The sequence below is a fragment of the Drosophila serrata genome, unplaced genomic scaffold (genome assembly GCF_035046125.1).
Source record: "Drosophila serrata isolate PLE 108 unplaced genomic scaffold, ASM3504612v1 contig_276, whole genome shotgun sequence".
NCBI lineage: Eukaryota > Metazoa > Arthropoda > Insecta > Diptera > Drosophilidae > Drosophila > Drosophila serrata.
The window spans coordinates 2,967,853-2,992,252 of NW_028257174.1; the positions used below are offsets into that span (position 1 = coordinate 2,967,853).

General features: G+C 35.8%; 1 protein-coding gene across 1 annotated transcript in view; it reads right to left on the reverse strand.

Moving 5' to 3' along the window:
- Window positions 1-6,660, reverse strand: part of LOC110180619 (uncharacterized) — a 106,131-nt gene extending 99,471 nt beyond the window's left edge. The window contains exon 1 of the mRNA XM_086835536.1: window positions 6,051-6,660. The gene's annotated coding sequence lies outside the window, so the exon portion shown is untranslated. The remainder of the gene's footprint in view (window positions 1-6,050) is intronic.
- Window positions 6,661-24,400: the final 17,740 nt, after the last annotated feature.

A 24,400-nucleotide genomic window follows, 5' to 3' on the forward strand; every position in this document is an offset into this window, starting at 1 on the left:
ATAAGAATCTGAAAACTTCCACGCAGGAGGAAGGGAAAAAAAAACGAAACCAACGTGTCGTATGCGCAATGTCCTGGGCCAAAAGTTTCACCGATCTATGGATTTTTGGATGCCGCCAGGATGCGACATGTTGTTGCACTCGAAGCAAAAGTCTTAACAAAGTCAATATTGAACCATAGCCAAACTGCCAACTGCCAAACTGCCGTCCGAAATGCAAATAAGTTTCCTTCAACGAGAACGAAGGACAAGCAAATCGCAAAGCTTAATTGAAGCCCTCAGACAAACGGTGACACAAGTTAAAATGAAACCCAGTTTCTATGGGAATAAGCCAACAAAATATAAAGAAAAATTGCATACCAATTTCAAGCTCATAAATCCAAAATTGTGAAATGAAATAGAACGAAGCATAGAACTTTAAATTAATTCAATTCCAGGGTGAAACAAGAAATTGAATGCCAATTTGTGTGGACAAATCTACCGAATTCGATGCTGATACGAAATATGATTCTTATTATTATTTCATATTGTTTTTTTGCCTTCCTTTTTTTTGGTAAATTTGCATACAAATGTGGCTTTGATGGCTGCTAGAATATAGATTTATATATATGAGGAAGAAAAAACCCATAGTTACAACTCTTTGATTACTTTTTCTAGGCCCATTCTCCCCTCTCTCTTTTATAGATTATTATTATTTTTTTCTTGCCTGCAGTCCCAAACTTGTGCTAGAAAACTGTAAATAGCCAAAAACATTGGCGGCTTGTACATATTTAATATATATACTATATATATACTGTATATATCCCTGGCTTCGTTTCGCTTTTCGTGTTCGTTGAAATGCAAATTAAAATATTTATGCAAATGCGTGAGGCGGGCGAACACAATAAATTTATGCCAACAAACGAGAGAGCAGAAGACCGAAAACAGAAAACAAATGAAGCAAAAAATAAAGTCGGCCAGAAAAAAAAAGAAAAGCCAAAATGAGGGGGGAAGAAAAATAAGCTAAGAAGAAAAACAATTACCTGTTACATATTATCTAAGCCGCCTCCGTCCCCATTCCTGTCATAAATGTTAACGTCTGTCACAATAATTCGGCGCCTCTTAGCCAATTTTTCTTCACTTTTTCTCACCGTTAAGCCAGGGACAAATTTGTGAATGTGATTCGTAAAATATGCAAAATAAATCAGAAAGCAACTAGGATTTTTGGGGACATATTCCAAGTTTAAGACTCTATTCGCTGACTTTTGTTCGCATTACGCATTCGCCTCGTTAGCCAAGCACTTGAAAGCATTTACCAATTAGCCAAACCTTTGAATGCACAAAAGACCCGACACCTTTTAACACCTGAAAGAATTTAATTAATGCAGCTACCGGAGTAGCTTTCCCTTCCTTTCTCTATCTTCTTTGCAAATTAAAAACAACGAAATGAGTAAGCAACTAAAGTAGGGTAAAAAGGGTGTGGATATAAAATGGTAAAGGTGCATCCTTCAGCTATGTGAATTCTTAATAGATATTAAAGATTTTAAATTAGAATTGCTTTACTTAAATTCCAGAAAAGTAATTAAATGAGTGTGTACTTAGGAACAAAATAAAGCCCAGGCAACAGAGCAACAAATGAAAAATATCATTCAGTCAAACAAAAATGTTTGAGCAAAAATGAATTTTATTGAAAATTAAAATTGCAATATGTGCAAAGTTTTCAGAAAGGGATTCTTTTGGAAATTAAGTGAAATATGAGTTGGATTTTGCTTACAAATGAAACATTTCTGTAAAAGATGATTTAAAAAATTAATAATAATAAACCAAAGAAAAGCATTTTTATTAATAAAGAAACTGTGTAAATTAGCAAAGAGACTGTATTTAATTGAAAAGAATTACAGCTTTTACCCCCAACTTTTTTTGTGTATAAATATTGACACCTTTCTCAGCTTTCTACCCGAAAATCTCCTCAGCCAAATTGCAGGCTTGGCAACAAGCAAAGGATTTTTTTTTCTATATATACATATATACATATATATATATATGACGATGGTATGAGAATGTGTCTGTGTGTGTAGGTGTCTCAGAAATCCGCCAGGATCCGCTTAGCAGCAATTATCTTCATTACGCGAGGCGCGCACAAAAGTATGCAAGGGCCAAAGAGGAGGCGGCAAAGCCAAAGGAAAATCTGACAATTAGGAGGAGCATCCAGCACAGCCTTAAGCTGGGGGATACAGAAAAACACCTTTAACCTTTTGCCTCGCATATAAATACGCTGTTGATGGATGTGTTTTGAGTGGCGACCAAAAAAAAAAAAACAGGGAGGTTGGTAGGGGGAGACCAGGGAGTGGCTTCCTGTTTTTCGGGCTTCTTTTGAGTCGACTTGTCGCCACCGCCACCGCCACGTTCTGTTGTTATTCAGGTGGCCTGAAATGGTATGGCGGCGGTGTCTAAACGATTTATAAAAGCCAAAACAGTCGGAGGAGGAGTGGGAGCCAGGAGCAAGGAGCCAGGAGCCAGGAGCAGTACCGGGTGAATGGCACAAAAAGTGTTGCAAGCAATTTGCGCAATGGCAGAGCGAGCGTTGCCTTGCCAAAATCCTCTTCAGTAACCTTTCACCTCCCCCGCCTGAGAGAGAGTACAAAAGCAGGTAAGCCCCCTGTCCTTTATCCCCCCCTCACCCAACCCCTTTTCATCTCGGAAAAACTCGCAACATTATTGAGTGCGTGCGTGGGCCAAAAACTTGCTGCCATTTTGCACGTAACTGACATCAGCGCGCTTATAAATCAACTTGCAAATGTCCCAGAGTCTGTGTGTATGAGAGAGAGTGTTGGCGTTTTTAATACCCAACACTTGACGAAAATAAGGGGTAGATTTGGTTTTATAATTAAGTAAATTATTTATGGTGGGAAAATATATGAAATTATAAAGGAAATACAAAGAATATATTGAGGAAATGGAGCTTAAATAAATGTATTTATCCTGCTAAAATTAGCCTTAAATTATGAATCTGTTTAAATTTGTTAATGAAATTTTTTAAATATATTTTTTTGAACCTAAAATTAACGATATAAAGATACACTTTTTTAGCAAAAAAATTATATGTATTTTATAAAGAGAGCTTTAAACAATACATTAAATATCTTGCTAAAAGTTGCCTTTAATTATAAATCCCATAAAATATGTTACTGCAATTTTTTAAATATTTTTTTTTAACCTAAAATTAACTATATAAGACCCTTTCTTAGAATAAAAATATATGTATTTTATAAAATAATTGCAACCCAAATATAAAAACGAAATACAGTTGCCTAGAACTTATCTTAAAATATACAGAGTAAAGGCTTCTCTAATATATTATTTATATATCCAGATATCTTTATCCATTTCTCCACATCTTTAGTTATATATTACTTTATTACTATATTCCCTATATTATTATGTTCAATATTCTTTCCTAGGTATTTTTCCGTCTGTTAACTCTGTCAAAGAGCTTCTTTCTTGTTGATTTTTTTTGTTGTTGTTCCTTTTTTAGAGGCCAAATCCCAGGCAACATTTTTGAGTTCATGATTTTCGGTACTCTGGTAAAAAAAAAATAATAATAAGGAAGGGGAACGGAGATGAGCAGACAGACGAAACTCATATGATTAGATTAATGCGTTGTCTAATGGCCTCAGCCAGCCTCGGCCTCATTCTGGCTTCTCCTCAACTCGACATTCATTTCACACATTGTGCGTGTCGTCGTCGCTGTGGGTTAGGTAAATCGTAATATCATTTTTATAAACATCTTGTTAACCCGGAGGGTCCTAAATTTGTTTCTTTTTTTTTACATTTTTTCATACACTTTTTTGTTAAGGCAAAAAGGAAGTCGCAGGCCATAACTCAGGGCTGAAAATATGATTTGCGGGTCAAGAGGGTATGGCAGTGAGTGATTATCCGGGGGCTTGGAGAATGGATTATGGGCAATTTCGGAGTCAGAAGACCAGAGTTTGGGTTGCCTTTCGTGGTAATCACTTGGGTCAGGCGACTTAACTTGGGCTTAAGTCCTGCAGAAAGGGAGCTCAAATAGTAGTATGCAGAGTTCATAATAATATTATTACATTTTAATGAAAAACTGATACTAAAAACCCCTTTCAACTTTATAATGAAATATTTAGAGACGATTCTGTTTCACTTAACTCTTTATATATTGATCGTCTAAACTATTTATTTACTGCCCTATTTTGTAATGCAAAAGTTGATCTATCAACTTTGAAACCACGAAACAATTTGTGTTTACATAATATGAACACAAAAATGTCATTTAAAATAGAAAATACTAATAGAAAAATTGTTTTTGTTGTTAACTCGTTTGCCAAACTTTGACATATTTTGTTATTATTATTGCAAGCCATAGACCAATAAAAAAGTAAATATTAAAACCAAACAAAAAGGAATGCTGCAGGGAAATAGCGTTGAGCTTAATTAATTGGAATTTTGTGAAACATATTTATAAATATTTATATTTTCCTGTAATTGAAGTTGTATTATTATATTTCTTAATTACCTATTCAATTTGGTTATATATTCTTCTTTTTATATACAATTTTAATCATTTTAAATATAGAAAAGAAATAGTCTTGAATCTTTAGACACACAATTAATGATATAAATGATATAAAAGCTATTTCATAAATAGTTTATATTCTAAGCTAACAAAAATCAAGAGAACTATTAACATGTAATTAGTTTCTAAAGTGTACCTCAACATTTTTTTAAATTGGAATTTAGAGGCTAATTTCGGAGGTTATTTATAAGTAATTGCAATACTTCCTAATGGAAAACTAATCCCAAAAGTGTTTCTATATGTGCTAGAGTATATATATATCTTTAGTTTAGCTGTATTAAATATTAATTTCGATATTCGCTGTGATGGCAGTAACTCCTTACAGGATAACCGGCGGTGACAGTGTTGCACAACGCGATCTAAGCGCAGTGTCTGTCAAAATGTTGCCCAAATTGGCTGACTTTTGACATTCTGACCTGGACACGTAACGCGTGACTTGCCCCACCCCCCGTCGCTTTTCTTAGCCAACTTTTCCCCTGCCTTGTCCCCCTGAGGGGGGGGTGTGTGTCACTTTCTGTAGTTTCGGTCTGAACGTGTGATTTATGATCCTTTGGGTCTGCTCGCACAGTGTCTGTGTTGGTAAATTACTTTTGCACACACACATGCAAGCAGGGTTCCCTTTTTTTTCTTATTTTTTTCTCCCTTTGGTAAGAATTCAATCGCTGGGAAAACTTTAAGTGATTTTCGCATTTAAACAATATGGCTTAAAGTGGCGGAGTCATAACCTTTGAGCCTTTACACACCACCCTTTTTTTGCCATTAGGCGCGGCAAAAAGGAGGCTTGTTGCTCCTCAGCAAGTCACTTAGACCGCTTTCGTTGACCTTATCCTGTCATATAATATATACAGTATATACATATATATGTATATATATTCTGTTTGTATGTTGGTTCTGTTTTATGCCAGCGCACTGTGCGTGGGTCATTTAAATGCTACATTATGTTGAATATTCAATTTAATGTGTCTTATAAATCATGTAGGTCTTTGAGGGCCTCGAGTCCTGTCTGTGTGGGGTTGTCTCTGTTTTGTCGCACTTTCCAGAATGTTTTCCATCTTGTGCCTGCATAGTTTTCACCAGTTGGAGTTACTTAGTTGAAGCAGGATCCTTTATTCATTAGAGTATGTCCCATTGAAGTCCTGATTTAGAGTTGGATTTTTGCCTACTTGATTTGTTAAATATACTTAGTTATAAAGCATGTATGTATATATTTTTTTCAGAATTTTGTGATCTACATTGGCTTGTACAAAATCTTCATTTCCTTTTGGATCCCTGTGTCATTTGCTGACTACTTTTAATCGGTAAGTCCTGTCCTATGGCTGTAAAAGCTTCATACTTTGAAATATTTTTTAAAATATATTAAGACAGTTAAGAAAAAAATAATATCTTCACACCTTTGTACAAACACACTCATAAACACACACAACTATAAAGCAGCCACAAAAACAAACAATTTTTGATGTTTACTAACCGTTTTTGGCCGCCTTGATTGGGTTTCTTGGCTGATTATCTCTCTGATTTTCCGATTTGATTTTTTTTAAGCTTTTAGCTCTTTATTTATTCCTTTTGTTTTATTTTGTTTGGTTTTTTTTTGTATTTCTTCACACTTAAGTGGGCAAATTTTTCATTTTATGCGCATTTGTTGCATTCACTTCGTTATTGAGATTTTGTATCAACACCAACTTTCACCCACAGTGTGTGTTGTGTGCCGGCTTAACATAACAAACACAAAAAAAAAAAAATAGGAGAGAACAACAAATACGGAAAAACGGGAAAACGAAAAGCGTTTGGAAATTGTTAAAGATAAATACGCGAACTTTAAAGTTTAAACTTTTCGATTTATTCGTCACTTTGCGTTAATGGCTGTAATTATCGGCACGCGATCACTAGCAGGACCTCTCTCAGGGGACACGTCGCGAATGGTCGTGGTCTCTCGTCCTTCGTACTTGGTCGGCACTGGCACAGTAGTGTGTGATTTGAGCCTGGCCTCTGAAGTTGGCCAAAATCGAAGCTAAGTTCGTCCAACACGAGCCACCGGCTGACAACAAACGGCGGCAGAGTTCAACGTGAGACTGAATGCCGCACGGGGAAAATCCTCGTAATGTTCGTTGCCTCGGCTAGCAGCCATCGGCGAGTGGTGAGTTTTCCTCAACAGTTTTCCCACACGACCCACTGTGGTGAAAAGAGAGAGAGAGCCAACGACCTTGGCTCGCTCTTTGCCAGCTGTTGATTTTTCTCTTTCGCCCATTCTCTAATCGCTTATGGCCATCGAAGCGGCCATAATTGCCAAGAGGTTTTTCGGGGGTAAAGTAAAGGGGTTTTTCTTCTTTTTTTTTTTGGGAGAGGTAGCGGGGGTCTGTCACCTGGCTGGCATTTTCAGGCTCGCAAACCAGACAAGGACTCCATTGCAGCAGCGGAAATGAGACTCCCGATGACGTGGATTAGCCAAAGGGCTTTGAAAAGTCTGCGTCGTTAAGCGGAAAATGCAGTTTCCCCAAATGAATGGGCATTTTTCCAGACTTGTAATTGAAATGAAACAATAGTTGTATTTAAGTTTCAAGGTGTTTAAGGTTTTCTTTATAAAAATAACAAAATAAATTTATAACTCATATAATTTATAAATGAAATTTAAAGTTTTCAAGAACATTAACTTTAATTTAAACAGTTTTTTAATATACAGATAAAATTACTTCTGTTCAAACTTTAATAAAAAATTTTTTTGTGAGTTAATGAATATAATTCTTATAAATTCTTAATATATTTGTACTTAAGTTTCAAAGTGTTTAAGGTGTTCTTTATTAAAATAATAAAATAAATTAATATCTTATTTAATCTATAAATGAAATATAAAGTTTTCAAGAACATTAATTTATATTAAAACAGTTGTATAATGTAGACATAAAACTAATACTTTTCAGAGTTTATTAAAAGATTTCTTTGTGAGGTAATGGATATAATTCTTATAAATTCTTAATATATTTAGTACCTTTCAGCTTTAATTCTTGTATTTAAATGAAAATTGACGAAACTAGGCTAAGGAAAAGTATCTACAAGCTTCAATTCTTATGTTTAAATGAAAATAGAGGAAACTATTCTATGGAATATCCATTGTCATTCACAAACACATTCATACCTTTCTTTAATTTCATCTCAGAACACCAGCAGACACACATACACACCCGGAGTAATCCCAAGTAGATCCCAATGATTAATTGTTGTGCCTGGTATAACATCTGAAATAATTACAATTTTTTCTTTAATGAGCGTATCCATCGAAGCGAAAATTTGCCATCCAAGTGGATAAGTTTTCCTAATTTAATTGCCAACTTAAAGCGAAATATTCTGGGCATCCGGGCAATTTAGATGTGTCGCAGATATATACTTTCCTATCTGTTGCATCTGGGGCTAAAGTTGAGACAAGAAATTATGCTAATTGGCCAACACAGACACACAGAGACACACAACTTTGACTGACACGACACTTTAACTTAACCCCAACCATCCGGTCCATCCTGAAGCCTGAGTCCTCCATCCTGAGAATCCTGAATCCTCCTCCATCTTCAATTTTGTATCCTTTAGAGCCTTTAGAGCGAAAGGTGGCGAAGTGGGCAAGTCATGTGTTATACATCACTTGATTAGGCATTAAATAAATGCTCTGACAAGTTTACACTCAATTACATGAAGTTGAGCACCCTGGAAAATGGAAAATGCGAACTGTGAACTGCAAAGTTGGGGGGAGTTGGCTGTTAACTCCCAATTACTGAACTGTGAGAATTTAATTGCAAAAGCGAGCAAATGTCAGTGTATCCCTTCATATGTATATATTTCTTTTAAAAAATTGAATCGAGTTTAAGATAATTCAATTGAAAGTTCCTTTTTTTAAGACATCAAAATGTCCCCAAAATGCTTGAGATATTTAAATGACAAAAAAGTAGAGTTTTGTTATTAAATAATAATGGTAAATATATATTTATATATTCCCCAAGAGAGTTGTAACTGGAGTATCAATTAAATACCTTCAAGGTATTTATTATTATTTTTTTAAGGGGTTGCTTGCAAATTGCATATTTCCTCTATATTTTTTCTCCTGTTTCCCCAATGTTTTTCTTTGGTTTTCCTTTGCCATCTATATACATAGGTTTTTTTCCCCCCCATATATTTTTCTCTACATTTTCCCATGGCATCATCATCATCTTGGCTTGCAGGCTTAATTGAGAAAGGAGATTTGATTAATTTGCATGCCATAAACAATTTGCAATTTGTTTATACTCTCAAAGTGCGGAAGAGGCGGGGGGCATCGTAATTAAAGCAAAGCCTGCCTGCCTGCCAAGCTAAGCAACTTTTTCCCTCCTGCAGCAAGGATTTTCCATTTTCCAAGCGGAGGTGAAGACGAAGGCGGATCGAGGCATCTCTGAATGTGAAAAGAAATGTCACCAAGGCAAGGTAAGCAGATTAAGGCCTTCTTTGACTTGCCAATGCAATTCAAGTCTCCTTTTTCGCCTCCTTTCGGCATGCAAATGATGATGGCTCAGCCGGGGCTCAGGGTGCAGTCGAGCGATGCGTTGGTGGAAAAGCGGTGGAAAGTCGAGCAAAAGCAACGACAGGGGGTGGCGGCGGTTGTGGAATGCTGAATGTGTTTGCAAATATTTACTCAATGTATTCATGTGCAAACAATTACGCGTTCATTTGTGCGACTTTCGAGTGGCGAACAACAATGATGTTGTAGATGAAGATGACGCTGCAGACGAGGACGACTGGTGACAATGGCTGCCGAAATGAGAGTTCCTTTGGCTGGCGTTCCCCCCTGCCTTCCTCTTTTCCATTTCCATTTTCCACCCCACCCTCACCTCATGCCGCCTTTTGTTTCGTTTTGCCTACTCACATATGCATAATATCCTTGACCTGTTTGCCTTGCTTGCGCTTTTGTGCGTGTCCCCTGCCGCCGCCGAAGGACTCTCACTTGCTCCTCTCCTTCGCTCACTCACTCACTGACTTCTGCAGGACGAAGAACTCCTCTTGGCCATTTGATATGCAAAAATAATCCCTTCAGCTAATGGCCGGACTAAAACAACACACACACTTGCTCACTCGCATGCATTTGTCATTCTCTTTAGGGAGGACCGAGAAACTGAGTAACAAGCTTCAGTGCGTTTTTTGCAAATTAAAAAAATTTAAATGAAAGGACCAAGGAATCCAAAAATGCATCAATTTAAAAGGGAAATCAAGGGTTTAAAAATATCATAACTACGCCAAAAATGCATTAATTTCCATTCGGAAAGCAGTTTTGTGCTAGTTTTGAGAAGGCTAATAAGTCTGCATTTAAATTGTAAAACCAAAAAAAAAACACATTTTGGAAAATTTTAACGATGTAAACCCATTCCTTTTTTTTTTAATAAAAGAAAGATTCGCCTATTGAAGCTGATCAAGAATATATATGATTTATAGGGTCGGAAACGACTCCTTCACATTCTTTAAGCTTCTGATTGAAGGTCCAATACCATTTTTAGCCAATATTAACTACATTTTTACATGCAATTTCTTTCGAAAAATCAAAATTTAAAAAATTCATAACTTCGCCAAAAACGCATTAATTCGGAATTCGGAAAACGCTCGTATGCTAATTTTTAGAAGATTAATAAAACTGCATACTCTATTTAAAATGTAAAATTTTGCCCGATTTTTGCAAATTTTCATGATGTAACCCCTTCCTAAAAAAAAAAAAATAATGGGAAATTTGTAAAAAAAAATTTTTCTGCCTGAGATGGCTAGAAAGATTCGCCTGTTGATGCTGATCAAGAATATATATGCTTTATAGGGTCGGAAACAACTCCTTCACTGTCTTTTAAGCTTCTGACTGAAGGTCCAATACCATTTTTAGCCGATATTAGCTATACTTTTACATGCAATTTATTTCGACAAATCAAAATTTAAAAAATTCATAATTAATTCATTAATTAATAAATTTTAATTCTGAAACCGTCCGTCTGTTAATTGTTCAGCTCAATAAAATGCCAATGACTTATAGGGTCAGAAACGACTCCTTCACTTCCTTTTAAGCTTCTGACTGAAGGTCCAATACCATTTTTAGCCGATATTAACTACATTTTTACATGCTATTTTTTTCGATTAATAAAAATTTAAAAAATTCATAATTAATTTATTAATTCATGAATTTTAATTCAGAAAGCGTCCGTCTGTTAATTGTTAGCAGCTTAATAAAAATGTCTATGATTTATAGGGTCGGAAACGACTTCTTCACTTCCTTTTAAGCTTCTGACTGAAGGTCCAATACCATTTTTAGCCGATATTAACTATACTTTTACATGCAATTTATTTCGACAAATCAAAATTTAAAAAATTCATAACTTCGCCAAAAACGCATTAATTTCAATTCGGAAAACGCTCGTATGCTAATTTTAAGCAGATTAATAAAACTGCATACTCCATTTAAAATGTAAAATTTTGCCCGATTTTTGCAAATTTTCATGATGTAACCCCTTTCCTTTAAAAAAAAAAAATGGGAAATTTCTGAAAAAAATTTTTTTCTGCCGGAGATGGCTAGAAAGATTCGCCTATTGATGCTGATCAAGAATATATATGCTTTATAAGATCAGAAACGACTCCTTCACTTTCTTTTAAGCTTCTGACTGAAGGTCCAATACCATTTTTAGCCGATATTAACTATACTTTTACATGCAATTTATTTCGACAAATCAAAATTTAAAAAATTCATAACTTCGCCAAAAACGCATTAATTTCAATTCGGAAAACGCTCGTATGCTAATTTTAAGCAGATTAATAAAACTGCATACTCCATTTAAAATGTAAAATTTTGCCCGATTTTTGCAAATTTTCATGATGTAACCCCTTTAAAAAAAAAAATGGGAAATTTCTGAAAAAAAATGTTTAGGACGGGGATGGCTAGAAAGATTCGCCTGTTGATGCTGATCAAGAATATATATGCTTTATAGGGTCGGAAATGACTCCTTCACTTTCTTTTAAGCTTCCGGCTGAAATCATAATACCACCAAATCAAAAACTATAGTAATTATTACAAATATTTTTAAAATTAATTTAATATTGACTCAAATTTAATTCCAATGTGCGCCTGCTTAAGTGACTTCCTATAATCTTAGATTCCTCATCAAAAATTGTACTCATCTTTGCTCGTTTCATTTGTCTCGGTTTTTTGTGTGTGTGAATTTAACGCTCTGTTGTTGTGCGTTTGACCGAAACAATGAAACAGAGTCCCTGCCATTTTTCCTGCCATTTTCCTTGCTCCATCCGCACACCCTTCTTTCATCCTTCCACAAACTTTTCCATCTGTCTTGGCCCCCAAAAGTTTTCCACCTCCCCCCGTCTACGTTTACTTGCATATCGAGTTGCTGCTTTCCCAGCAGCAGCTCCCATTTCCTTTAATCGTCTGTCCAAGTGTCAGTCCGTTTTGTTTGATTGATTTTTACACCCTTGGCCCATGGTTAGTTCAACGTGGGAAAAATTCAATTTGGAAATGGAGAAAAACACCGAGAAGCATCAAGCATTTTTCCCCAATGGAAATCTATGGTTGTTACTCTTAAAGTAGGAAAATTAAATGCTTGTAATACATATTTTTGTACGAGTGTTATTATTTCAACATTTTGTATGCTAAAATACAAAGTTAAAATTAATTGGAAACATAGTTTAGTTTATTTTTGTATTTTGTAGAAACTTTCGTGAGACTTTCAAGAATGTTTTGGATGGGGGGGAAAACTAAACTAAACGAAACTCTCTCCCCACGTACCTGGGCATTGAGCATGGCTAACCAGATGACGTCTGTCTGGGTCTGTTTTGTGCGTCAGGAACAGTTCGTTAAGTTTACTTGATTTGCCTAGTAATAAATTTTGCCCTTAGAACCGTCATCTGACCTGCAAAGTCGTTGTTATGTCATCGACACGCTGAGGTGAAAGACAAACAACTTTATGCCAAGTTGTTAACAAAGTGAGCCAGCGACCTCAACGAGGAGGGAGGAGAAGCTTGTGGCAGTTGCACAGATAAGAACAGTGAGTAATGAAACTAGTTAATATACTAAGTTAGTGAAAATACTTGGTAATTCAAGGTTTAAATGTGGAAGCTTAAAATTAAAATTACGCAAGAGAGAGGACTTGAAGATGAGGTTTCTTAGTCATTAAATAATAGGAATACTCTATAAAGAAATACCTTATAATTTACCTGACAAGTTTTTTTGCTTTTCTGTACCTTCCACTGTACAGAGAGTTCACTGTACTCGCCTGCAGAAATATGCCTTCACTGGGTCGCTCCTCTCTATCTACGTCTCTTTCACTTGACGAGACAATTGACTGGAAAATGTTGTTAATGAACTTTGTGCGACATTTTGATTAGCTGTCACCCACCCCCTCTCCCTCTCTCATTTTCCTTTTCCCCCACCATTTTCCTTTTCCCCTCTCTCATTTTTCGTATACACCTGGATTTTGCCAGTGGTCTTCTGTCTTGTTTGTGTCGTGTTGCAAACAAAGGTCAACAAGTGCCACAAGATGCCAAATGATGGATGTCAAAGTTGCTTTTGGTAACACTTGACATACATTTTCCCAGGCTCCGCGTACCCAGTTTTCCTTTTTCCCTCTGCCCCCCCTCCTAGAGATGAAGACAAGAAGCAATAGAGAAATGGAAAAGTGGAGAAAATGGAGCATAGAAGAGAAGCGGAGACAGTTGAGATTCCAATTCCGGGGCCTTGACAATGCCATTTTGTCACACTGTGATAGAACACAGCGAAAATAACAGTAACTGCGGAACAGAAAACTAAAAAACTAAAAAACTAAAAAACTAAAATAAAAAAAAACGAAGAAAAGTTCGTTTTCTGCGGAAAAGTTGTAAACTTAATTTATAGTTTTTAAGCAGCCGTGTTGGTTGAGCTTTCCCCACACCGCCCCCGCCCAGTTAGTTTCCCCAGTTAGAAAAATTCTACTGCAGGATGCACAGGGTGATGCTATGTGTGTGTGTGGGTGGAGGTTGGAAAATGTTCACATTTCATTCTCGCCTCGTCGCCAGGAATTTCCAAATGAAATATTTGACTTTTAGTCTAAAAAGTCAGCAGAAAAGTTGGGCAAACAGACTGCGACCAAAGTGCCCCAGCATTTAAATGTGCATTAAGTTCGCTTTAAATGTTTTGGAGCGGTGGTATTGAGCCCCAAGTTTTCGAGCATCTCCATTTAATGAGGGCTCCCTTGCTTTATCCACAGGTCGAGTGGAAATGGAAGTGGATATGTGGCTGTGGCTTTGGGAGGACATGGGACATGCTGCAAGTGGATGTGTCCTGAGTGTCCTGTCCATCAACAAATGGGATGCGAGTCCTGCAATTATGCTAGCCATCGATGCCAGAGCTCCTGACAGACAGTCAGTCAACATTTTTGGGTGCACCGTAAGCATTTTCTTTGCATTTCTGCTTTTGGGTTTTTTTTCAAGCTACTTTTTAATTAATTAAGGCAAGATTTCTATACAAATTTAGGTAAATTGCCTGATCCTGACTTTTTGTATATTTGCATACCTTCTTATTTGTTTTGGGTCTTATTTTTTCTTCCTGTGTATTCAAGGAAATCATGTCCCAGGCAAATAATTTTCCTCGCTGCTTCGAAGAGTACAATACTCACACACACACGTGCATAACTAGTGTGTGGCCCGCAGGCACAACCTTGAAGCTTTCTCATTGGAATAACCTTTTAGGGGGAGGGTAAGGCAGCAGCTATACCCTCTCTCTCTCTCTCTCTCTCTCTATTTGGTCCTTTTGTTGGACCCTCGGGGTCCAGTTGATGGGTGTCTTCAGCTTGGCCAACATTTTCCAGAAATAGTAAGCCTGTTTTTCCAAAAAATAAAAAAAACCATCCTCACATTTGACTGCAGCGAAAAGGTAGAGCTGAAACAATGAGGCTTTTGTGGGTGCCTTGAGGGAACAAAGTTAGGTGATACCCTGTAAAGCAAAAGCAAAAGAAGGAAATGGATTAATTAGATATATTTTTAAGGGTTTTGTAAGTAATGCTGGATGTTTTTCAACTCCGTTTTTGAGTTCAATTAGAGGCAGTTTTTGTATTGAATAAAAATTAAAAATTATATGTAATTTGGAAATATATAATAATGAAATTAATAGTGGATGTAAATTGCTTAAAAATATATAGTATAAGGAAAACATGTATTTCATTTAATTAAACAAAATATAAATATTTGAGGAATTAATATTAAGATTCAAAACAGTTCCTCAACCTGAACTTTTCAGGGAGTTTCTAAATCACTGTATTAGTTTCTGAATGTTTTTCAACACCGTTTTTGAGTTCAATTAGAGGCAGTTTTTGTATTGAGTAAAAATTGAAAATGATATTTGATTTGAAAATTTATAATAATGAAATAAATAGTGAAAGTAAAATGTGGTATAAGGAAAACATGTATTTCATTTAATTAAACAAAATATAAATATTTGAGGAAGTAATATTAAAATTCAAAACAGTTTCTCAACCTGAAGTTTTTTGGGAGTTTCTAAATTACTGTATGAGTAAATGCAGGTGTATATTTCTTCAATACTTGCTTATAGTTATTAAGGAAAATTAATTAATCCATAAAAGAATGGTATCAAACAATCACAGTTTCCTCCAATACTATAACTCTTTTTGGTATTAATTAATAATTTGTTATATTTAATGTTGTATATTTTCCCGATACATATTTCCAGTAATTTCCTTTAAAAAATAATTAGTACTTATGGCATTGGATTCAAATCGAATCCCAAGGTCGTGTATTCCCCGAAAAGTCAAGGCTATATTGGGGAGGGGAAAAAATACACATAGACATAGAATAGAAACAAAAACTTTTGACAGGCGGCACGACTCGCCTTGATGGCTCCCACTCACTTGGCCAACATACACGTTTCGGCCTTCGTGTTAACACGTTCTGCATGTGCCTTTTTTTTTTTGCGCCCAACAAAAAAAAAAGGATATAGTACAGAGTCCAGAAGGAGTAATCCAACAAAGTCGTACACTTACCTAGCCATTGCGTAATTATACAGTTTTAGGGAAGCAATTGAATGGTTATATCCATTGAATTTTTCCAATTCAATAGGCCCCAGCGGTTGCTAGATATATTTTTTGTTGTACTAACCAAAAAGGGGGGGATGGTTTCGTCCTTAAATGACTTGAGTGTTTGTCCATTGGCCGGCCAATGTCTTCCAGGGCGGACATTCAAGTCCAATTTAGCCTTTATGTGTCCCCTCATCGTTGTCGTTGGTTGTTGCCCCACCCAAGGGATGTATCTCTGTATATTTCTTTCGGACGCACGCACACGTATCGTAACCGAAGGACTACCAGGACTCTTTCAGACTTTCGGACAAATGTACAAAATTGACGGACAGCGGACAGCCAGAGGATTTGTTAAATGGAGGGAATGAGAATTTCAAATCCTAGCGCCGACTTTACTGATTTTTCTTGCTTGCTTTTGCTTCGTTTTGTATTTTTCCAGCTCCTCAATGAAAATGCCAACATGTGAGGCAAGAAGAAAAAAATGGAAAAGAAAAAAAGTATGAGCAGATGGGAAAATGGAAAATGGGTGGATGTTATGCTCAGAGATACAAATGCATCGTAAACATGTCGTCGCGTTATATTGGGATCTCAAGTAGCCCACAGCCCCGGCAGTTTCCCATTGTCTACTTCTCCTTTTTCCCCCATTTTATTTGCTCCGTTTTCCGTATCCGTATCTGTGCCTTTTTTTTACCCAGCTACCTCTTTGGCTACTTAAGAAGAGGAAAATGTCCAGAGATTTTCTACGACTTCTTCTCGTTTTCACCTTGCTTTAACAGTTTTTTATTCTTTATTTATTTTTTTTTGGGTTGCTTGGAAACTATTAATGCTGGATTTTTAGCATTATATGATGTCTGATATAGAGATTTTTTCTTATGGAAAAAAAGAGACTGGCTTCTGATTTTAAAGTCTATTTTTATAAAGATACTTTTCAGCTTGAGAATACAAATTTTGTTTGTTTAAAACTTCTGCTTAAAGATAGAGAAATAAACTATATTTTGAATTAAAATTCCTAACGCCTTTATTAGTCATAGTTTTCTCCATTTCCTTACTAATTTCCCGATAATCCTCAACACTTTCCGCTGACATGGAAAATCACTTAAAAATCACCTTGCCTTCGATCGGATCTGATTTGATCTGAATGCTGTGGCCTGGTGTCCTTGCCACTGACTGCCAGGACATAAAAACATAAAGGACAACAATTTATGGCACATTTGCAGCTTCAGCTGTTTGCCCGCCAAAAGGAAAAGCGATGTCTGTTCGAGCCATAAAAACAACGGCAATGCCCCCCAGAACAAAGAAAAAAAAAACGAGAAAAACAAGGAAAACCAGAAGGAAAAACACCAGGAAAAAGGGGCAATAAAGTTGGCAGAAGCGGAATCAATAATGCGAGCCCGGCCATAAAATGCTCGCGCGTTGCCAAAATTTGTGCCAAGGTGCCAAAGTGAGATGCACCCAAAACTTATTATTGTTATTATTATTATTATAATAATTTGCATAAATTTGCAAATATTTAAACTACAAATGGCCAAAGCCAGCATCAGTTTATTTAAATTAAAAATTATTAGGTGCCACACAATTTGAATATTGCCAAAATAAACTCAAAGCTTTTTTGCAGCACAATTATAATTATAATCAAAATAAGAAACGAAGCTAACTTCGGCTTGCTGAAATTAAAATGCGCTAGGAATTAATGCAATATAAAATATATATATTCAGCTATATATGATAGCCCACCGATTCGACATGCTCCGACTTATATACTAGTAAAATTAAATGAAAGAATAACTCCATAGTTCCAGTAAAATAGCTAAAATTTGTTCCAAAGCTAATCTCGCGCATCTGTGCATATGATTCCCAACTAGTTCTAACATCCTCGGAACGAAGTGGCTGCCTCCAGCCAAGTCTTAGAAAAGTGTTGTGTTACAAAAGTTGCAAGTCATACATACATACTTAATGGTCATAGATATTTACTGATTAGAGTTAATTACTAATCATTGTTAATTACTGATCAGAGTTACTTACTGCTCATAGGTAATATAATACTATATATGGACGAAGATGACTTCTTCAGTGCGTTGCAAACTTCTGACTGAAATTATAATACCCTGCAAGGGTATAATGAGAGACAGAGAGGTTTTAAAGAATGGTATAAAAATATAGAAAAATCATATAAACCAACTAAGCTTTGCTTATCCGATTTTGAGGAAAATCCGCAATGCAACCTTGGCTTATTTATCGATTGGCCGCCGCTTCAATGGGGGAGGGGTCAAACTCTGCAATCGAGAAATGTTTAAGTGGTGACCGTTAGCCCCGGTATTTGAATGTTTTGCCATCATTAGCATTTCATCTTATTTCACTCAGGTGCGCGGCCGTGCGTGCAGCATTTCCCACGAACCGAAATGGCAACAACGACAAAGCCAGTGCCAGACATTTTCCGCATTCGCATTCACATTTTGTCGGCAGAAGGCCGGGGCATTTTCCAACTGCATTCCAACTGTCCGTCCGTGCGTGTCCGACGGACAGCAACACAAAAAAAAAAAAAAATGAGAGGACCTGACGTGCCCATGATGATGCACTGAAGAAAATTAATTACTTTGGCAACTAGAAATGTTATGGAATTTGTTAAGCAAAATTAAATAAAAATATTTTGAATATGAAAAAGTTTGAAAACTCGTGAAATTAAAACTCGTGATGAATAAGTAAAGATAAAAATTGAGTTTTTAGAGGTTGGAAGTCTGTAAGGCGAGGAAAATCAAGTGGGATAGAATTTCACAGAAATTTTTTTAAAATATGTGAAAATTTCAAGATAATCTTGAAATAGTTATAATTTAAATATAATTCCAACTTCTACTTGGTTCTCAATATTCATACTATTTAATATTTTATTTAAATTTAAATTCATATTTTCTTAAATATTTTGAAGATATTATTTTGAATATAAAAGATTTACTCTTAATTGAAAACTTTTGATAATTCTTAATTAAATCCGCAGTTTATTTAACTCATAATTCAATGTCTAAAAATATACTTTAAATAATCTCAAAGTTACAAAAGTATTTCAATTAAATATTTTTCACAATGAGCAGCTTTAAAACAGCTTTTAAAAATACCATTATAAAATGATTAATATAGTAATTTAAATATTACCTTAGGAACTATTACCTCTCGTTGAATAAACATTTATTTTTTTAGTTTCACATATAAATTTTATTTAAGTTGATCAACCAACCTGTTTACTATTAAACGTTGTTTACAATGAGAAACAGGTGACGTGGTAACATAATAGGAAATGTTAATAACAGTTTTTATGATATGTAAACAACAAAGAAGTGTTTACATTTTAGGGACTTAAGAGAAATGTGTCGTCATCTTGTCCAAAGGTCACCGGGATGCCTTTTCCTGAGTCGCTTCCAGATCGTCGGGTTGGCCAAAGATGCTGCTTGCTGGCTCTTATCAGCTGCGAGGCATTCATTATATTAACATGGCTGTTAATTAACTTGCTTATATTAACTTGGCTGTTAATTAACTTGCTCCCTGCTTGCATTCTCTATCTCACTCTCAGGCTAGCTCCCTCCCTCCCTAGCTCTTTAGGTATGTCTAGCTCCCTCTGTGCATCTCTCGATCCCTTACTCTCTAACATTCTCTGCCTAGCTTAACAGATATCTGTTTGCCTCTCGCTCTTACTCTCTCTGCTCTTCTCTTTGCTCGGAGAGTATAAATACGAGGCGCTTCGGCCGGCTCGCCCTTAGTCTGTTCGTGGCCCTACAAGTGTTAACATCGCAGTGATCGTGAGTGCTCTTCGCCCCGAAAACATCACCTGGCCGAAGCAATGCATTTGGATGACGTGGCCGAAGCAATACATATGGATCATGTGGAATACCTTTGGATGGTGTGGAATACAATTGGATGACGTGGAATACATTTGGATGAAAGGTAATAGTGGTAATAGTAATTAGGATTACCCTTCGACCTCAACAATATGTCAGCTATTCATTTACCTTCCACTTATCTTCCTTATTGCCATGGAGCCCTTTACTTAATTTACATTCAATGTGATTCAGCAATTTATATTAAAGATATTTTGAAAGCTATACCTAAACAGCCTGACTTGATTATAAATAATTCATGAATGTTGATTTCTTAACCTAAAGAAAAACTTTTACTTGATCAGCAACCGAGTCGATCTAGCCTTCTCCCGGAGGAAAACATTTTTTCTCAATTTTTTTCAATTTAAAAAAAAGGAATGGAAAGTTAAAAATTGTCAAAAATCGACTAAATATTCTCATTTAAATTGGGTATGCAGTTTTGTTAACCTGCTAAAAATAAGCATACGAACGATTTTTGAATTGAAATTAATGCGTTCTTAGCTTAGTTAAGAATCTTTAAAATTTTGATTTGTCGAAAAAACTTGCATATAAAAATTAAGTTAATATAGATTAAAAAATTGTATTGGACCTTCAGTCAGATGCTTAAAAGAATGTGAAAGAGTCATTTCCGACCCTATAAATTATATATATTCTTGATCAGCAGGCGAATCTTTCTAGCTTCTTTTTTATTCAGAAATTTTCTTTTTTTTTAAATCTTTAAAATTTTCAAACATTTATCAAATTTATTAAATTTTTTTATTAATATATTAAGAACTATCACAGAACTGCTTTCCAAAATGAAATGAATCCCTTTGTGGCTAAGTTATGATTTATTTAAAATTCCGCTTCCTGATCCAATATCAAGCTTAAAGTGTATTAAAAATTAGGCTATCCCTTTTCCTTTCTATCTTTACTTTCTTTTTTAATATTACAATATATACAATATATTTAACCATTATTTTATTTAACTATGAAACTCAATGAATTATGGGAGTTGAAATAACATTTATAAGTGTAAAAAATGTTTGGATAAATCTTAGGGTTCAATAATTTACTATTTATTTATAGTTTTTAGTATTTAATATAGATTAAAATTAATGTAAGGTGATGCATTTTCCAGGCCAGACTGGAGTTCCGCCTAGGACTATATCTTAACTTAATTTTTTTTTCAATTAATACTTTTCTTTCTTCGTGTGTCCACCCCAAGGGCAATGACTATAACTATAGGTATGACGATGAGAGCAGCTATGCTCTCTCCCTTTCTAGCAATGTCCCTCCCTCTCTTTCTCTCTCTCACTCCCCCCATGCTGTTGATGGCGTATTAATGACCGGAATGTGGAATGTAACAGAAAATTTCTACCCACTCTCTCGCTTTCTCTACATTTATATATTTTTTTTGTATTTTTCTGTAGCTGAAGGGAGCTGAAACAGGAGCAGGAGCAGAAGCAGGAGCAGATGAAGGCGATGCACTGCAGCATCCCATGGTCATGCTGCCGGAATGCATAATTGAAATACGAATCGAGCGAATGCCCCCCGACAAGCAGATAAGAAAACGACGAGAGTCTCCCTAACCTCCGGTTCAAATGCAGGCAAGTGCAAAAAAATATATCTATAGAGATTCCCCCAGAGAAACACCGACCCCAAGACCTTTCAGCATTAGCCAAAGTGATTATCGGGAGTCGTAAAGTAGCAAAGAAGTTTTCGAATTATCAAGAAAGCTTCTACTGTTTCCCTACAGTTGCAGATATATAACATATATAAAATATAGAGGGTATGTTTATAAACATTAATGTTGGGTCATTACCATAAGTGCTTCCAATCTTTAACTAAATAAATAATACAAAAAATGGGTAAAGAAATTAGCACTTAGTAAGGTTAAGTCAAGTTAATTGTATATTTATATAAAGACATTAGTGGGATTATGACTATTAATATGATATATTCTATTATATTAATATTTATAACTTTTACTTTAAATGCACGCATTTCCAGAGCTAATCTGATAACAAACTTTTCTAATATTTTGGTTGAAACTAATTCAAACCTAAATCGAACCTTAACTAGTTGCAAGACTTTTCCTTACATCCTCCCCCGATTGGTTCATATCAAAAATGCTTCACTTGACTTCACTTCATGTCCGCCATTTTTCCGTCATTCAGTCAGTTAGTCAGTCAGTTTCTCAGTTTCTCAATTTCTCAGTCCTTCAGACTTTCAGTTAGTGAGCTTAGCTCATCGACTACGCATATTACTCATACGCCGCGTGTGCGGCAATGGCGATCTCAGTGGCGATATGAAGCTGCCGCAACAGCTGCCATTCGCGTTTCGAAAATACAACAGTTGTGTGTATGTGTGTGTGTGTGTGCGAGAGAATATGAGTGTTTGCTCACTGATGTATATGTTTATATAATTCCCACTTACCGTCACTGCTACACAAGTTTATTGTTGTTCCTTCAGCTTGTTCTCGGGCTCTTACTACACAGCCCCCAACCCTATATACATACCTCTGCTTTCCCATTTCCCATTGCCATTTCCCATTGCCCCTTTCCCCCCCCCCCACAACCTTGTGCCACCTTGTTGCCTGTGTTTCTTGGCCATGTTTGGCTTTTATGTGCCTTAGCCACAGAGACAAAATGGTATAATCCTATTTAGTTTGCATCACATTAATGCAACTTTATTTTGAGTCTAAACTAATTTTACATAAATTGATATTTAAGAAAAATAATAATGATACATCACTTGAAAGTGTGATTTACAAGTATGCATGTATTTTTTCCAGTGCATACTTGGCTCTAGTGACTGGTTGGGCTCAGTTTTTCGGGGGGGGTGGTGCTGCTCCTGCCAAAACGGGGCAAACAAAACCCTGAAACGCTGGCAAAATGAAAATTATGCTCTCTTTGGCATTAAGTTTATGAATAACGAGCATATGTAAGTCGGACTCCGTTGAGTCTCTCTGTTCCGTGTGTGTGTGTGTGTGTGTGTGTGGGGTGGGTGTGTGCCCTTCAGTGAAGCTTACTGGAATTTATTTTGTGCCATAACTACACACTCCCCCCAGGTCGTTTTGCTGTCTGCCGATCAAAAGGTGTTAAATTCTGTTGTTACTAAGCGCACAAAGAACCACAAAGACATGCACCTGGAATGGTTAAATGGAGTGCCACTGTTTGCATAAATAAATGGGTATATTAAAGGTGTGATTGTTGGGACTAACAGTTACCCTGTAACGATTCAAGGAACTTTGGGGCTCATGCCATTTTAATTTACCCTTTCAAGGGTATTATTATTTTAGTGAGAAGCTTGAAACTAAGTTAAGGAATCATTTATAAACCTATAAATTATGTATATTCTTGATCAGCATCACCAGGCGAATCTTTCCAGCTATATCGGGCGCAAACAATTTTTTTCATAAATTTTCCAATATTTTTAAAATAAGGAAAGGGATTACAACATTAAAATTTTCAAAAATCGTCAAAAAATGCACTTTTTAAATGGAGGATGTAGTTTTATTAACCTGTTAAAAGTAAGCATACGAACGCTCCGAATTAAAATTAATGCTCTTTTGGCTTATCTATGATATATTAAAATTATAATATGTAGAAAAAAATAATCGTATAAATGGGTATTAAACTGCGGCTTTATTTCTTGTTTAATATTAAATTACTTTAACAAAAAAGTGATTAAAGTAGTATAAATAAGCGCAAATACCCTTTAATTTAAATTTTTTCGTTTATTTTTAGCGAGCACGTGTTTGGTTTTGTTTTTTTTGTCTTTAAAATGTTACTTAAGTCTGGTTTGTGTTGGAATTACAGACGGTCTGCTATTATTTTCATCCTGAGATTATCAACTATTCTCTCTCCAATTTCCGCATTAGCTTTTCAATTTACTTTACCTTAAGAGTAAACTTACTTACCTATTTATCCCCCCATCTTTGGATTTCCCTTTAATTTTGAAACTGCAGCTGTCGTCTTGCAATTGTTTGACTCAATATTTTAGCTGCTTGGCAGCTTTATTTTAAATAAATAAAGTCAGCTTTTGGTATGGGTGTTAGGGTGTGTGTGTGGGTGTGAGGATGTGCAGCTGTGTGTGGGTGTGTTGTGTGCCTCAAGTTACAAATAAAACGCAACCGAAATGAGCTTAAGAGCTTATGGAACGCTAAACAAACAGCGCAGCACACAAAGCCGCGATGCCACACACACACACACATCTTAACACACTCCAATACAGCCTCAAACACACACACACACACTTACACTCCAGTGGCTTACAGCTGACTGACTTGGTGGTGAGGGATCCTTAGTCTTTAGTCCCTGCTTCACGGCACAGAGAGAAAGTATTGATTAATAAGTAGATACATTTTCAGTGTAGAGATCATAAAAATATATTTTTTATTTTTTTTTAAATTATTTAATAAGTGAAGAAACAGTACAAAAAATTTACTTTATCAACACACGATTAAAAATGTGTTTTTTAATACCCAAAAATATAATGCTTCAATATAAGAAATAAAGTAATAAAAATATAGCATACTTATGTGTTGAATCAAAGGATCCTTAAAAGTAGAGAAGAACTAGCAAATATTTATTTCTCTCTTAAAAACAACTTTTTGAAATATTTTTAAAAACTATTATTTCATGTCTAAAATTCGAAAAGAAAAATTGATTTGCTGGCATGGCCAGCAGTAGCAGCAAATTGGTAAGCCATTTTCATGATTTATTTGCTTCAGTGTGGCTCTCAGTCTCAGCCTTGCCTTGGCTAGCTTGAAAGGGAATCGCTTTTGCCTTTTATGACTAAGTCAAATATGAAAGTAAGTTGCCAACAGCTCGCTGACTGAATGCCACGCCCTCCTCCTCCTCCTCCTCCTTGGGATCCTTTAGGATCCTTCGAAGCAAACGGGGCTTCCCCCC